This window comes from Chelonoidis abingdonii, chromosome 10, assembly GCF_003597395.2.
Source record: "Chelonoidis abingdonii isolate Lonesome George chromosome 10, CheloAbing_2.0, whole genome shotgun sequence".
Lineage (NCBI taxonomy): Eukaryota > Metazoa > Chordata > Testudines > Testudinidae > Chelonoidis > Chelonoidis abingdonii.
Window position 1 is genome coordinate 48,952,381 of NC_133778.1, and position 18,040 is coordinate 48,970,420.

The 18,040-nt window shown below is 41.5% G+C and overlaps 1 protein-coding gene across 3 annotated transcripts in view; it reads right to left on the reverse strand.

The window, feature by feature from the left end:
- PKP4 (plakophilin 4) overlaps positions 1 to 18,040 on the reverse strand; it is a 238,895-nt gene that overhangs the window by 164,877 nt on the left and 55,978 nt on the right. The gene's annotated exons all lie outside the window — the stretch shown is intronic.

Sequence of the window (18,040 nt, forward strand, 5' to 3'; positions counted from 1 at the left end):
GTGCAAGGAAGATAAAAATAGCTATAAAAAATCACAACAACCCCATATCTATTTTCTAAACTGAACAAACATTGCTTTTGTCTGTGTTCAGCATGTAACTCTATAACAATAATCACAAAGCATTACATGTTTTTTAAAAAAATTGGATGCTGATGCAAATCCCAATTCTGCAATAAGATAAGGAAGGTAATGTATATCATATTTACAGTAGTAGTGACCATGATTTATGAAATTCAGAACTACATTAATACTGAACATTAACAAAAACAAATTGCCATACAGTATAAATAATACGTGTGTGTTGATTTAAAGTTAGTTATTCCCAAGAAAGTATAAAAAAAGTGACCTATTAGCTTTCTGTAGGATGGATGTACAGTTACTATCCAGTCAAATATACTATTTTTATTTGCACTGTTACTAGCCATTATGCACAGGTACATAAGAAGAAGGTATATCCAGATTTTTTATTTTTAATTGCTCATTTGTTGATTATTCTTCTTCTGAAGTGCAGTAAAAAAGCCAAAACCATTATAAAACTTGGTCAACACAAATATTCTAAAAAATGTAGAGGTTCATAAGAATATAGATAATATAATGCACTGTAGCCTAATCTTGACAAATTCTATTACTAAAGGGAAGCCATTTAATCTAAACTGCATAATCAAAAGTTTTAGAATTTACCCAACAATTGTGGAACTTTTCACTGTTTTCTGGTGTAAAATCAAGAAGAATTATACTCTTCATTCAACCTGCATAAGAGACAAACAAATGAGATAATGCCCAAGGAGGCTTAGTTCTGTATAGGTAGAACATCCAGCATTGTCTCACATCCAGTGTGTGAAGTCACTGTTCATCTATAGTGGGGTGTGGATTAGGAAGGAACACCAATAAATAAATTTGGTTAAGGTGAAATTGAAAACATTTTTGACAAAAATGTATCATGTGACCATAGAGCCACTTTTCTTCTTGAACAACTGCGTGTACAGGGGCTCTGCCATTATGGCCTGTAGCTTTCAAACTCTCTTTTCAGATGTAATAACCACAAGGGAGGCTGTCTTCTAGCATAGGACAGATAGAGAACAGCTTGCCAGGGACTCAGAAAGATGACCCATACCCAGGACAGTATTACGGTTCCACAGTAACTGGCTCTTTCACAGGCAGGTGGAGAAGAATGACTCTCCTTAGAAATAATCTCATCACCATAGGGTTTGAGAAAACTGACTTCCCTTGGATAGGGGGATGAAATGCAGAGATCATTGCTAAATGAACCTACAACGAACTGAGTGAGAGACCTGAAAATTGAAGGTATAATAGGTAATCCAAAATATCCTGAATACAGGCCAGCATCAGCTGAATTTCCTGAGCAGGTGACAAAACTGAAAATCAGTCAGTTGGCCAAATAAATTGCCCTAATAGAGAGCTTCCTGCTTTTAAGCAACACCTGTTGCATAGGTTCAGAACCTTATTTCTCCTGCTCACCTAGCCATGCAGCATCCATGCTGTGAGATGTAGAGTGCTAGATGCAAAATTATCGAGGTGCTGAGTCAGTACATTGGGATAAAGAAGAAGAGATATGGGAGGCCAAACAGACAGTCTGAGTAGATTGGAGAACCAACATTGCCTTGGACAAGCTAGAGCAATGAGAATCTGTTTGGCATGATTCAACTTCCGCTTAAGGATGACCTATAGGATGACTGGGGTTGGAGAGAAGGCATACTTCAGAGCCAATTCCCAACTGAGATGGAAGATATTGTTAAGGAGCCTGGACTTGGACCCATTCGACAGCAAAACTGATGACGCAACTAACTTTATATTTTGATTAGTATTAGCATCGACTTCTCTTCATTCAATATAAGACCCAGATAATCAAAGAGACACCATTTGAATTAGACTTGTTCTCTGGACGTGCTTCTCACTAACCAATTATCCAGGTACAGAAAAACGGTAATTTCTCTTTTTCTGATGTATGCTGACATTGCAATCATGCATTTTGTAAAAACATGAGGTGCTGAGAACAGGCTGAAGGGAAGCATAGTGTACTGATAGCATTGGCGTGCCAAAACAAATCTCAAACCTCCTATGGCTCAGGAGAATCACCATGTGGAAATAAGTAACGTGAAGGCGTAGGGCAGCAAATCAGTCACTGTGCTTCAGTGTGGAAAGGACAGTTGGTAGGGTGACCATACGGAACCTCAAGTATCTGCTGTATTTGTCGAGGCTGTGGAGATTGAAGATGGGTCTCATCCCTCCTTTGGATTTGGGGACCAGGAAATACTAGGAATACAACCCCTTTTCCTGATACTCCTCTACAATCCACCACGCAAGCAGAGTCTGGACCTACTGAAGGAGCAGTGTCTCGTGAGTGGACTTCCTGAAGAGAGATGGGGTAGATGGGTGGGGTGGGGGAATGCATAGGAAATATGTGGCATAACTTGATCTCAAAGTGCTTTAGAATTTGATGGGGAGTAAAATTTATACCAAACTGAGGAAATGGAGACAGGGAGGTCACAACTGGAACACTGACCTGGATATGCAAGTCAAAATGGCTGCTCTGACACTGGAGAACAACAAGCTGCCTGGTTGAAATTAGACCTCCTCCTCTGTGATCTACGACTCATCTTGGAAAAATCTTTCTGTTTCATAGAAAGAATAACTGATAGAAAAGACACTTAAAGCTGTATTCCTGCTGCTTCTATTGACCTCCATATTGACTCCTCTTTGTGGATGGGGTATAAACATCTAAGGAATGCAAAGAAGCACGGAAGTCTTTAAATAAATTTAAAGTCTTATCATCAAAAAGGTAAGTCTTCTATGTTCTGCAGCACATCAGGAGCTATGCCAGAATTTTGCAACCACAAGGCCATCCTTATGGTCACAGCTGATGCCATAATTCTGGATGAAGCAACAGCAACGAAGGCCCTCCACAATGAACAACTTAGACCCTCCCTGGAAACATCTGGTAACTTATCTGTGAATTTGGACATAGCGTCTCAGTTAAAGCCATATTTGGATAATAACACCTGCTGATTTGCAATGAGCATCTGCAATGAAGTCATATACATTTTTGTCCCCATCAAGTACAGTCTCTTGGACTTTTTGTCCTTGGGGGTAAACCTATATCTCCCCCATTGTGACTTGTGATTTACTGCTGTTAGCATGAGAGAGTTAGGATCTGGATGGGAGTAAAAACACTCAAAGCCCTGCATGTGGACATAATACTGCTTTTCAGAATGTTTAGCTGTAGGTGGTAATGAAGCTGCAATATTCCATGGGGACCTGGGACTCCAAAGATGTCTATTTATTGGGAAAGCCACTCTCCCTGGAGTTGATGACTGGAGGATATCCAGCAACTTATGCATAATCTCCTGAGCAAATGTAGCTTGAATTCCCAAGGTGGAACCCAGATGCCTGAGAAGGCCCTGGTGTTATTTAAAATCACTGGGCACTGGTGAGGAAAAGACCTGTACTGCACAATCATTCAGAGAGTAAGAATGAGGGTGTGGAACCAATGGGGGCTGCTGTGGGGGGAGAGAGGGGAGAAAGAGCAGATTCATGTATGAGCAGGGCCAGCTGAAGAAGAATAACCTCAGACTGTACTTTTAATAGAGGTGGCACAGGAAGAGAAACTGCAGTTGGAATCAATAATTTTGCCCTGGACTCTGAAGAGCTAGATCTCTCAGACCAATGCACATCCCAAGGATTCGAAGGAGGCACTTGGGACTAGAGGTATGGCATTGGGGGTGGCCAGTAAGTACTAGGTCGGGGCCCCTACCCCTCCTTTGTGAATGTTGCTGATCCTGGCACTGACGGCTAGCTCAGGATGGCCTTGAAAGCTTCTGAGAACAGTGCTTTGAAGGCACTGGGGAACCAGATCTTAAGGAGCCTTGAAAGTCATCCTGTGGGAGCAGAGGAGCCACCTCTGAGGGAGCAAACAAATGATTAGCCTCATCCAGAACCCAGTATGGAGAAAGCATCAGTGCCGAGGATGAATGACTAACTGATGCCGTCAGAACCAGAATGGGCATTGTACTTCGGTACTGGAGCAAATCACTTCTGAGACAGAGGTTAGCACCAAACCTGGTAATGGGTTCTGTAGTAAGGACATCGTTGGTGCTGAAGACAACATCTGTGCCAATGTACTACAGGGTACCACAAAGGACGTTGGCTGTGACTCTGAAGTCTGAGCCCTGATGGTACAGAATGTGATGCTGATGAGTGAGACAGCTACGTGACCAGATCAGATGGCACAATGGCACAGCAGATGATGATGATGATGTAGAAGCTATGCCCTGAATTACAGGGGAATGTGGAATGGAAAGGCAAAGCAGATCTGACGCTGCGCGGGATGCCAATGGAATGGATATTGTCTGCGCTGATGATGATAGCTAACTCAATGGATGCTTCATGGCCAGTACCATAGTAGACTGTAAGGACTCCAGTTGATCTCGGTGCAGAACTGGAGAGTTGTTAGACATGGCAGCTCCACTGTGCATAGTGGAGGACTCATGGTGCCGGTTAGCATTTCTCTCAGAAGATGAAGAGGAGTCTGAGTCCTGGAATGGTTCCAATTCATCTTGTGAGACCTCTTCTTTGGAGGACCCAAAGAAGGAGAATGAACTCTCCTCCTGTTAAGGGAAGTGCTGAATATTGAGCCAGGAGCCACATCTTGTGTAAGCTCTGAAGGAGAGCATGGGGCCAGATGATCTGAATATGTTCAAGTGCCAAAGCGGGACTCACAATCTGTTCTAAGAGATGCTGTTTCTAAAGCCCCAGTAGCTCCTCTCTTTAATGTTCTCTTCTCCCAAGAACAACAAACACCACATATGAAGGTCACTGTAACCCACATGACGGAGAATGTTTAAACCCCAGTGACTGCATCACCAAGGGTAACTATCTATCCATCCTCACTACTATAACTACACCTAAAAGCACTAATACACTACACTAACAATGAACTGTATATAATAAAATCCCAGCAAAAATGGACATAAACAGTGGGAGGTAAATCACTACAAGAATGCTCTGACTCCAGCCGTTGGCAGTAGGAAGGAACTGGTTGAGGGGTTTGGGATGGTGCTGCCCTTAAATAGCCAGGCACGGGCTACAGCCCTGGGGTGCAAGTGCCACCCCTACCAGTGCTACTAAACAAAGTTCTCCTTGGTGTGCTGGGCATGCACATAGCTGAGTGGATACAAGTCTGCAATAACTTAAAGATGAAACCGTTACATTTGGGCTGCATTTTCCTTACTCTGATTCTTAGTGTTTTGTGAAGCTAAACTTGGATGCAAAGCAATTTAAGAATTATTTCCTTACTGAAGACTTTTGTACATGTATATACAAAAAATGAAGGTAGGATAAAGCATGGAGTTTCCATCATAATCACTGTAACAGAAAAATCATTTTCTATGAACACTATTCAAAGAAGATTAAATACCTTAAAGAAAATGCTATTAATCCAGACATTTATGAATAAATTTTGTCCATATAGAGACATATCTAGTATTTCTAGGTCCCTCACAGCACATTTACTATACAAAAGATGGTGAAAAATTGTTTTCTTATCTATACAGATGAGCAATTATAGCTGAAGTCAACAGCAAAGAAACTGATAAAATCAAAATCTGAAAAACTGCTGGAACTGCTTTTCTTCTAGACTCAATCACGCTTGTATCTTCTCTGTATTATTAAAAATCTTAAGCTACTGCCAGGGGAAAGCTTTTTCCTGCAAAATTTTCCTCTCCAAGAAACAATCACCGAAAAGCAAGAAATTCAATGCTGAGTGGTCCAGTCATCCGTTTAATCTTGCTGAGTCAGCAGTAATTCATTTTAAATCCTATAGCATAACATTTGCATGTGCAAAGAAAAAGTGATTCCACAGATCTATAATTTCATTCTGAGCAGCAGTTGGCAACTAGTTGTCTTTCAATTTCAAAAGAAATTACAATTTTGAAAGGCATCATCATAGCAGGGGATTTAAGTAATAACTTGATATTGACAATAAAATGAGAAATGCAATATCTTCAAATGTGAATGAAAGGAACAGTTAACACAGAACCACAACTGAAAAACCTTTATCCAAGTCTCTTGAAATTGTATCCCAGAGGAAAAAAGATAAACCAACAAACATTTTGGTGCTTAGTTTTTTTGTAAATCCAGCTTTGGTACTTTCTTGATGATACCCCTCCCCATCAAAGTATGCAAACTTTAAAACTCTTTTGAAAGCATGTTTGGGGTTTTCTTTTAATATCTCCAATTTCACAAGAGTAAAATAAATATTAGAAAGCAATGATTTGTTTGTTCCAGTTTCTCCAGAACTATGCATTTTTAAAGATCTTAAATTACACTGCAGACATTCTGAATGTTCCACACTAAGCACTATTATTGTAATATCAGAAAATAGCCACCACTAAAATTTCCCCTGATGTCTGTAAGCATTCCCTCCGTGATGGACTAAGGGCTTGTCTACACTACAAAATTAGGTCAATTTAAGTTAAGTTAAGCCAACCTACAGCCACCAAATCAGCTATTGGTGTCCACACTACCTTCCTTCAGACGGTGGTATGTGTCTTCCCTGGAATGCTTGCACTGACTGAACTGAGATATTGGGGAAGGGGCACTGACAGCTGTAGTGTGGGAAAATGACCGATGTGCGGGGCTCACAGCTGGAGCCCCCTGTTCCACGACTGACTGCTGGAGCTGAAATGTGAAATAGTAGCAGCCAAGAACATTAATTTCACAGCTGGTAGGCTCCCTGTTAAACTGAGCTTATCACTGGGCTCAGGGCTTGGAAGGTCAGCTCCGGGGCAGGGTGGGATGACTCTAGCTGTAAGTAATGCATTGTGTACACAGACACTGTGTTGCCTTAACTACATCTACCAAAGCACTATGCCTCTTGCAAAGGTGGAGTTATTAATTCAATGTAGTGGGCAACTTACATTGGTGGGAGCACCACTGTAATAATAGGTACTGACAGAATTAGGTTGGCATAAAGCTTATGATGAGCTAACTCTGTAGTGTAGATCATGTTTTAGTCCAGAGAGCTCTTGCTGAATTGGGCCCTTATCTATAATCACAACTGAAATGATTTAGGTCTGTGGGTCTCAAACTTGTTTTTTCCCCTGAGGATCACTTGAAAATTGCTGAGGGTCTCGGCAGACCACTTAATGATCTTTCCAAATTTTGTTTGTATGTTGGCTAACTATTGTAAAGTGCTTTGGATAAAAGTGCTATATTAAAAAATAAATACATAAATTTTGTTCTACAAATAAAAGCACACAACTCATATTTTAATATCAGAATTCTTACATTTCTAATGTGATATATGTGCCTTCTCTCCCGCGCCACAGCAGTCCCGGATCTAGGGCTGGGAAGTAGGGGTGGGGGTGGGGAGGATGTCTCTCACCAGCAGCCGCAGCCATGGAGCTGGGGAAAGTCAAATCTTTCTCTGGCCACTGCAGCCCTGCATGTCCCAAATTCCCCCCACTCTCTATTCTCACCCTGCTTCCCCCTACCTCCTATTCCCCCAAAGGTCACCACCTCACCTTACCTGTGCGTCTTCTCAGGAGCCAGGCACCTAATTAGTGGAGCCATGCCTGTGTGGCTCCACTAATTAGGTCAGTGGGTCTTTACGCTCTTGTGTGTAGCCACCCTGGTGCGCATCTTAGAGGGAACTACCCGTGGACCACCTGAATGTAGCTCATGGACCACAGGTGATCCATGGACCACACTTACAGAACCTCTTGTTTAGGTAAACAGATTTTGTTAAAAATGGTGAACAGTCTTAGATTTATATCTTATTAATAATAATTCAGTTTATCAAACTGATTTAAGTAGTGGTGCAACTTTGAATATAGACATGGCTTGGGTCTCCTGTGCTTAAGAAAAGCTATGATATTGTTTTAAATATTCAGTATTTAAAAAGAACCATGTAATTTGAAGTATTTTTCTAAAGTTAATTGATGTACAAAGTGAAGATTATTTTAATCATATGGGAAATTTACTTCAACTACATCAGTGGTGGATTTAGAGAGTTAGTGGAGCCCGATATGCAGCTTCATTTTCAGGCCCTCCCCCTCGGGACCCAGCCAAGAAAAAAGAACATTATCTCTTATCTCCCTGCCGTTTTTCATTCATTTTTTCTTCCTCCTCCTCCTATATTATAAGTAATGGAAAGTAAATGACAATAAAGTGAGGTACCTTGATTGGGGCAGGGGTTGGGGTGTGGGAGGGAGTTTGGGTGCTAGGGGCAGGTTCTGGGCTGGGGCAGGGAGTTGGGCTGTGAGAGGGGGCAGGGGGGCAGCACTTACCTCGGGTGGCATGGATCTCAAAAAGATTGGCAACCTCCCCCCCCCCCCGGCAGCGGCTCCTAGGCAGGGTGGAGAGGGGGGTCTCTTTGCACCGTTGCAGACACTGTCCCTGTAGCTCCCACTGGCAGCAATTCCCAGCCAATGGGATATGCTGAGTTGGTGCTCAGGGCAGGGGCAGCGCATGGAGACACCACCACCACCCCCATCCTAGGGACATGCTGGCCACTTCCAGGAGTGGCGCAGAGGGAGAGGCAGAGCAGACAGGGAGCTGCCTTCGGCCTGCTGCTGGCACGTCACTATGCGCCCCTTGGGGAGACATGGGCAGCTGGTCTCTGTGCGCTGCCCAGAGCGGGGGCACCATGCAGAGCCACCTCCCTCCCACTAAGGGCGCACAGAGACATGCCAGCAGCTGGCTGCTTCTGGAAGTGGTGTGAGGCCACTGGCCACAGCATGCTTGCACCCTGCCTGTCTGAGCCTTCTGCGCCGCCAGCCGAGACTCAGGGGCAGGTTGTCAGATGAGATTTATCCTGCATTTGGGGGTGGGGGTGGTCATTGGGGGCCCTGTGTCACCGCAGAGTTTGTTTCATGGTAAATCTGCTCCTGAATCATGTTAAACAAATGAAATACTTTCACTATTTCTTCTTCAGTGGTTAAATAAATAGTCAAGGTGTGGCAGCTTTAATTATTTTAAAGATAGAAGCTCATTGTAAATGAGAATGCTTACTGAGTAAAAGGGACTTAAGCAGTAGCAAATAGTGTGTAGCAGTCTCAGTTTGAGTGGAGTAAAGTAAATAATCACACTGGAAAATGTTCAGTTCTTGGCTTTCTGCCATATAGGAAGGTTGTTTAGTTACGGACACCAGCATATCCATATCAACAGAAAACCGAATACCAGAAATTCCTACATTTAGATTTGTAAAGTCCTTAATTTTATCAGTTCTAAAAAAGAGACCTCTCTCTCTCTCTGTTCTTCTCAATTCATTTTGTTGTGTTCAAGCACCACAGTGTATTCAGGAAAGTTGGCTGTTATATTGAAGCTTGTGTGTTTTAATAGCTACACCAACACTAAGATGTTAGATCAGAAGACTATTATTCAAGCAGTTAATACATATAACATGCTTTCCTTTAATAAAAATAGGAGAATGCTATATTTCTACATTTGTTTAAAAGAGGCTAAAACCGTCCTCCATTTGCTCCCCGTTAAAACAAACCAAGGTGTGGAGATTATAATATATGCATTTTACATAAGTACATGGTATCAATCCACTGTAGACAATAACATACTCCTAAACTTAACATGTATTTTTAAAGCAATAATGCTTGATTTTTCTGAAAGTGTTTTTCAAATGTTAACCTCTTCAATGTGCACAAATCCATATTACGACTACTCAAGCATGATTAAGATTACATTCATAGTTTTTAGTTTAAAACTTTTTAATAGGCATGAAAACAAATAATCACAATTAAGCCACTTTATTCAAAGATATTTAATTTTGTGAAAGTTACAAGAAAATGTATTCATTGTTTAGGATTCCAAAATTATTAAAAATTACTTTGTGAAGTTTTCAGTACCTGAGTGTAAATGCTCCTCTGGAAACTCACCTGTCTCTTACAAATGACTTTGCTTTTACTTCCAAAAGTGTAGGTAGATATAGATTATTGCAGAGTGCTAGCTCTGCTATAGTTAATGTTGTGTAAGGGATGAGTCTCTCCTGTGTAAGGCTCCAGCCAACCCACAAGCCAAGAACTAGTCTTTGGACTCCCAAACCACAGGAGGAACAGCAGCTCTGTCTGTTCAACACCACTTCAGGGCTCTCTCCTGCCTGATGGTGGCAACAGACTTACCAGGTCTTAGCCTACTCCAGCCTTGTTCCCAGTCCTGCTCTTGCCGCTACTCTGCTCCCAGTCCCACTCTTGCCGCTACTCTGTAGCTTGTCCTGCTCCAGCCTCATCTTGGACTCCTAATCCCAGCTCTGACCATTAGGACTGACTGTGCCAGCACCAACCACTAGGCCTAACCATCTCCATCCCAGTTTCTCAGAAGTTAGGCATTTCTTACAGTTAAAACATGACTATTTTAAGTGTTATAAATTCACATCTTATTCAGTTTGTCTCAGTTTGCTGTGCCTTGTAGTGGTGTAGGATAGGGATAGTGGTCCAAATTTGGAGTCATTTGAGCAAGGGGTTCCTAGGATACCGTCCCTCTGATGTGGCCCCTGAACTTGAGGAACACCCATGTACTGTGCATTTGAGCCCCTGGCAGCTTTCAGAGAATCTGTGCTGTGCATTAGGTGTTGCATGCATACACTTTGAAGCATAGCAAACAAACACTGAGCCTATTTCACATAATCCACTCAGACTTGCTAAATACTACCACCTCTTCACTCTTTCCCAGGGGATTATTTATGGCACTCCCCCACTTGCTAAGCCCTGAAAGCCACAGTCAAGTATGCCAACAAACTGCTGATAATTACCATGGCAACTGGATCCCAGTGTGCACAGCTGCTAAAACAACCTACAGAATTCAGTACTGAAATGAGGTCTACGTAATTCCCTGAAGGTACACATGCACCTTTTCTCATATCACAGTGAAAACTAAATTCCCCCATCACTTAACACAGCTACCCCTAATAGCTGGAGGGCATGCAGATAAATGATGGATTTCAAATCTGTGGAATTTAATACACTGACACCTTTTCAGAATCCTTCTTCTCTACTTATGAGACCACCCCACTGACCCATTCCCAGAACCTGTTGTTAGTGCCGGGGATAGAGCTAAGATTGCACAGTGATTCTGCTTCAGTTAAGTTTTTGGGCAATGTTGATAAATGCAAAGTAATGCACATTGGAAAGCATAATCCAAACTATACATATAAAATGATGGGGTCTAAATTAGCTGTTACCATTCAAGAAAGAGATCTTGGAGTCATTGTGGACAAATGTCTGAAAACATCCACTCAATGTGCAGTGGCAGTCAAAAAAGCAAACAGAATGTTGGGAATCATTAAGAAAGGGATAGATAATATGACAGAAAATAGCATATTGCCTCTATATAAATCCATTATATGCCCACAACTTGAATACTGCATGCAGTTGTGCTTGCCCCATCTCAAAGAAGATATAATGGAATTGGTAAAAGGTTCAGAAAAGGTCCATAAAAATGATTAGGGGCATTGAACAGCTGTATGAGGAAAGATTAATAAGCATGGAATTTTTCAGCTTGAAAAAGAGCAACTAAGGGGGGTAGAAAGAAGTCTATAAATCATTATTCATGTGGAGAAAGTAAATAAGGAAGGTTGTTATTTACTCCTCATAACACAAGAACTAGGGGCACCAAATGAATTAATAGGCACAGTTTAAAACAATAAAAGAACTATTTCTTCATACATGCACAGCACCTGTGGAACTCTTTGCCAGAAGATGTTATGAAGGCCAAGACTATAACAGGGTTCAAAAAAAACAAAAAAAAAAAACTAAAAAAAAAACACTAGATCAATTCATGGAGGATAGGTCCATCAAGTGCTATTAGCCAGGTATGGGCAGAATGGTGTCACTAGCTTCTGTTTGCCAGAAGCTGGGAATGGGCGACAGGGGATGGATCACTTGATGATACCTGTTTCGTTCATTCCCTCTGGGGCACCTGGCATTGGCCACTGTCGGAGACAGGATACTGGGCTAGACGGACCTTTGGTCTGACCCAGTGTGGTCGTTCTTATATTCTTAGTTAATGTTAACATGCAAATTTAAAAGAGTCATTTCAATTAAAATTGTTAAACTCAGATTGTAATTACCTAGAGGGGAGTCTTTGTATTCTCTGTGGCTGAAGGAGTTGGGAGCTGACCCCTGGTAGGCAAAGACAAGGCTTCTTCATGCTAAAGACAGGTGGTAGCGAGGAGCTTAATCTTTGGAATCCCTGGAAAGCATCACTTTCTTTGGAAGCTTAAAAGGGGGCCCATCTGAATTTATATTTAAAAAAAAAAACCCAACACGTTAGCAAAGTCACTATCTCAGGACTCAAATCCAGCACCATCGGAATGAAAGGGAGTTACAGCATTACCATTAAAGTCACTTTTACAGAGAGAATATTTACAGGCCCTGACTGATCACTTGAAGAAAAGGCTAAAAACGGATGGGGTGAGAGAAATAAGGTCTCTCAGTCCTTGGCTCTCAGGACACCTGCTGAGCTTAGAAGCCTCCCTTTCCTTCCTCTAGCAACAGTACACTGTAAAGTTTAAGAGCTGCACAGGAAAGCTTAATCTCCCCCTGTCTCCGGTACTCCATACTCCACAGTGTCTAACTCCTTAATTTCCCTTCCTCACAGTATCTTCCAGACCAAAAGCTCTAAATTAAAGTGATTAAAAGGATACACTTAGACTCTCACCCTTCAAGAGTAAGGCAATTGCAGGTAACCTCATTAACTATATCATTGACGTAATCTTTCAGGATTTAATGGAAATATTAAGGTGATATTAAAAAGCACCCAACAAACTTAACTGATATGCAATTAACATGAAACAAAGCTTATCTTCACCAAGCACAGTATAAACAATGATTAGAGATCTTTAAAAACAAAAACCCCTGCCTCTTCAATTATAGAGGCTTCCCTAATTATTTCTATAGTTAAGGTTGAGTTTCGTTTTTCAGATAAAGCAAGGTTTAAAACTCCTGAAGAATGAAAACAAATGTAGATTATAATAAACAACCCTCTCTCGACGATTTAATTTTCAGTAAAGTTAGAGGTAAATTGTTCAGCAGCTAAGTCATCTTGGAGTTAAAGGATTCAACTGATTTTTAGAAAAGGCTTTGTTTAAATGCTCAAAACTTAGGAATATGAAACACTAAACAAAATTTCTTGCCCAGACTAGTTTAAACAGTTAAATAATGCTAATAACTTTTATCTATTAATATTTCTGCCAAGGAATAAATGAATACTAATTATTTATGAGAAGACTACAAGTAACATTTTACATGAAATATTGGTGCATATAACATTTGATATAATTCTGTCATTGGAAGTTTTATGGATTAGCAATTTCTAGACAGACATACTAACATATGTATGTCTGACTTGATATGGCTTGTAGAATTTGCATTCACAAGATGGTGGAAACTTACAACACTGTTTCATGATGTGGAGGGCATGGAAATAGCCCCACGGTACAAAAGCAAGCCAGTCGGTGATTCCCCTTGTCCCAAAACCACTGCAGAAGTACACTCCAGCTGTACAGTGAAAATGGATGGAAGAGGGATCTACTCACTGCTGTCTGGGGCCAAATCAAATCAAATCAACCTTTCTAGAAAATTTGTCTCATTCAAACACTGGGGTGGCATCTGCTGGGATTGAAGAAGTTACAAGGGGTGTGTTTAAATGCTAACTGTGGGCCAAAATGAACATCAGAAGAACGGGCTGTATCATTTAGAAGTTTACAATATATCCCAGGAAAACACCAGTGAACAACACTTTGAAATGTAATAGCATGTAAACAGGTCTGGGGCTTTTAAGCAATTTTTTGAAATGTTAGGGCATATAAATCAGTCTTGGGTTTTCTTAAAGCAAAATAATTGTACTTCATTAGGCTTAAAATGGCGGGTGGGCATTCTGGTAAATAAAAACCTGCTCTTTTTGGTGGCAAACAACAAATGATATGCACCAGCCCATCCCCCAGCCTGAATTAAGTATCTCTTTCATAGACTCCTTTAAAAATTATGTTCCTCCTCCATGTCCAGTGACCACTCCATGGCCAGACAATGGTATTTTTATACACCCGACTCATGAAACAGTGGTAGAAGATGTAGAATGAATACCCCGCCCCCTCACTTTACAACATACAGATTGCTTGAAACCTGACCAATCTCATAAAAATAGTTCAACAATATCGAGTCACACATTCAATTATATCAAAATCCAGTGGGAGGCATATTCCAAGAAGGACACAAAAACTGTAGAGCCAAAAGAGACACAGTAGTAACCATACTGGGTGGCAATGAAGTTGGGGTCTCCCTATACAGTTCTGCAGACATTAAGTAATGACATCTTAAAATTAACTCACTAACAAATGGATTCGGTCAAACTATTATAAAAGGTGGAGGAATTAGTAATTTAACTTCTCAGCAGGAGCTAGTGACTATTAGTACCTTTACTTCATTGCGCAAATTTTAAAATGAATATCTGTAAATACTGCAATTCATTAAATAAAAATGTTTCTCAAGCAACTGCGTGCAGCATATATAATACTAAACTTCTTATGCATTTAAATAACAAAAAACAAAGCAGGGGAATGGTCAAGATTGTTAAAATAGCACATTTATCTGGAGCATACTAGTGGAAGGGAATTTACAACATTGAGGAAGAAAAATTTGCAAGACTAGAATGTCCTGGACCTTGGGCACCACACAAAATTAACTATTCGACTGTGCCAATTTTGATTGTTATTCCCAGATGGACAGAGAATCCTAAAGAATTGGTATATGTTAATAGTATGGATAGAAAAGAGAATGGGACCTATAAACAGCACTATCCCAGCATGAAGATGGCAACACAAGCAGGAGATGAAATAAAAGCAGCCTGCTGTAAATGAATCAAGCACAGATGGTTCTATGAGTGCTCAGCATGAAAGAGCCTGATCACAAGCAACAGAGGCTGGGCCAGACTAGTCATTAAAGAGATAGTAAAGGAGGTGGTACACTGTGGGGACACAGTATGTACTCTGGGATACCACAACTTTTCGGTGGGGACAACACCATGCCGGGATCCTGGATGGATTCTGTTTGAACATCAACTCTGATTCAGATTGGTACCTGTGCCTTATGGCCATGCGTGCAGATTAAGGAGAATATGCCAGAGGACATGACAGACAACGCTGAATGGGAATCACTGGGGACCAGTTTCTTTGCATCCATACTTCCCTTATCCATAAATACCACTGATTTAGTATTAAGGAAAATAGAGCCATTGGTACCTATTACGCAACTAATAGCCAAGCAACAAGAAATTGCAGACAATACTGTACAAGCAGTGAAAACACCCCATTTGGGCTGTACCGTAAGAGATAAGCTTGCATTCCTTAGTTTGTACTTTGAGCCTAACATTAATGGTAGTTCAAATAATTACAATTACTATGGTCTTCAAAATGTGTTGCTGGGTAATAAACTTGTTTTTTTTTTTAAAAGCACAAAGACAAAAATATAATTGAAGTAAAACAAATGGTAACATAGAGAAGCAAATGCAGTGGAATGTAGGCCTCGCTTGACATGAATAATTAAACATGGGGAAGGCCTCATTTCTTGGAAGACAGGATTAGGGGCAGATAAATAGATTAGCAAACTGAAAACAATGTTTGTGTTAACTAAGACAGGTAAATGGGTCAGCGGGCTAAGAGACTACATTCTCGTCTACACTGGGGTGTGGGGGGAATTGATTTAAGTTATGCAACTTCAGCTATGTGAATAACGTAGCTGAAGTTGACATACTTAGATCTACTCACCGTAGTGTCTTCACTGCAGTGAGTCAACAGCTGATGCTCCCCTGTCGACTCCGCCTGTGCCTCTCGCTCCGGTGGAGTACCGGCGTTGATGGGAGAGCGCTCGGCAGTCGATTTATCATGTCTAGTCTAGATGCGATAAATCGACCTCTGCTAGATCGATTGCTGCCCGTCGATCCTGCAGGTAAAGTAGACAATCCCAGAATGTCTGAACTAGCTAAGATAAGGGGAGGGAATACCCAGAGAAGAATGTACAAAGAACAACATAACAATGGACAAGATAAATGAGGAATGTAAAGATGATGTAAAGAATAGATAGAACATGGACAGTGCATGTATAGTATCCCTGCTGGAGACCTTGTGGTCCTACCACACCCTGCCCCAGGAATGGAGCAGTGAAGGTGGGTCCTCCAGGCCTGCCAAGAATGGCTGCAGGGAAAACAGCCAAAGCAAGCACAGCAGGCTCAGTTAAAAGAAGCTACAGGGCTTGAGCTAGTCAGTTCCTGGCTGGGACCAGAGGAGCAAGGACGGGTGCTTGTTGCTGGTCACAGGAGCTCAAAAACAAGCTCAACCAGAAGGAAGATTGTGGAGATACTTGCATATAGCAAGGAGAGAGAGAATTTCAGAACTTCAGCCCTGAGGTCAGGGAAAGAGAAGGGGCAAGAGGGGAAAAGGCCCAGGGAATAGCAGCAGCAACCATGTAAAAGGAAGCAGTTCCTGGGCCGAGACCCAAAAGTAGTGGACAGGGCTGAGTCCCCCCACTGGCAAAGTGGCCAAAGCCCTGAGAAAGGGACAAGTTTATTTTAGAAGCCCAAGTCCATGGCTGGAATTTAAAGACTCAGGGATGGGGCTGAAGGCACTGTTCTATAGCAGGGCAGGAACGGACTTAAAGCTAACCCAGAAGTGGCTGAGCCTGGAGACAGGGCTAAAGACATTAACATGGGCATAGGGACAGGCCTTGTCTCCATGCCTTGTTGAACCTTTTACCCCAGAAGCGATTCACCCATCCATTCACTTATTATTAACTGAGTGACTTAGTTGCAGGGCTGAGCCATTGAAGACCCGCCTGATGAGGGCAACAGCTGATGGGGGCACTGGGAGCAGAGAAAGGAAAGCGTGCACGATTGCACCCAGATGACAGGAGATGTTCACGAGGCAACTATGAACCATTACAAAATGCAATAAGCTGTGTAGATGTATATAAACGGAGAGAGTTTCTTGTAACTTTGGATCTGTGATGTACCCTGCACCACCTACATCAGAGTCTGATCAACTCAGCATAGAGCTTCTGTATGCCACATAAAGATACCTGAGTGACAAGCCTGGAGTCAAACTGAGTTCTTGGAAAGCTGAGTGGAAAGAGGTTTTGGAGGGAATTCGTACAATACCCAGAGCCCAGATTACTGAGGAAAGGAAGTAGGATATTTGTAAAACAGGATATCCTGTTTTGCAGAGCTTCAAGTTCTTCATAAGCAAGACCACTGCGGAGCTTAGGAACTCCATAAGGCAGACACTTTCCCAAACAGTGCTCCTCCTATTATTCACAGCAGTAGCGTTACTCTCCTGCTCATCTCAGAAGTATGTAGGAGGTAAGCCCAACTGTGCATCTTGGGAAGTTCATAGGAAGTAGGGAATGAGCCCAGCAAGGAGCTTTTGGTGCAGAGGAACAGAATTGACAGGGGTACGTGGGATATAAAGTTTTCTATGAAGACATATTTTCTATCAGGCAGACTGATAAGGTGGAAGGTTGCAGAATGACTGGCCAATGGAGTTTCAAAACTCTGCAGAAGCAAGGTCTTTGTTGCACCAGAGTTTATGATCTCTGCAAAGCAAACACTTCCAAGCTACTTTCTAAGATTATTGGCACTGCATCTTCCCAAGTGTGCTACTCCTAATATTTTTTCATATGATATTGTTAATCCCATATACTAACTGTAACATGAAATGAACGTTTAGTTAAATTAACTGGTCATCCCCAAATCTTTTTTTCCTAATTTTGTTGTTGCACTGTATTTTCATAAGAGTATACTAATTACTTCACAAACTTTAGTTTTAAATTAATGAAATTTGTTTGGGAATACGATATGGCTCCAGTTCTATTCCCAATTAAACTGGGCACTGCACCTGCATAATGGAGGACAGAATTCAACCCCAAATATCTTAATTTAAGAAGAGAGAAAGACAGACCAAAGAGCAAGAATAACCAATTTTTACTTATAGCAGAACAAAAACATCTGAAGCCACAAAATGGAT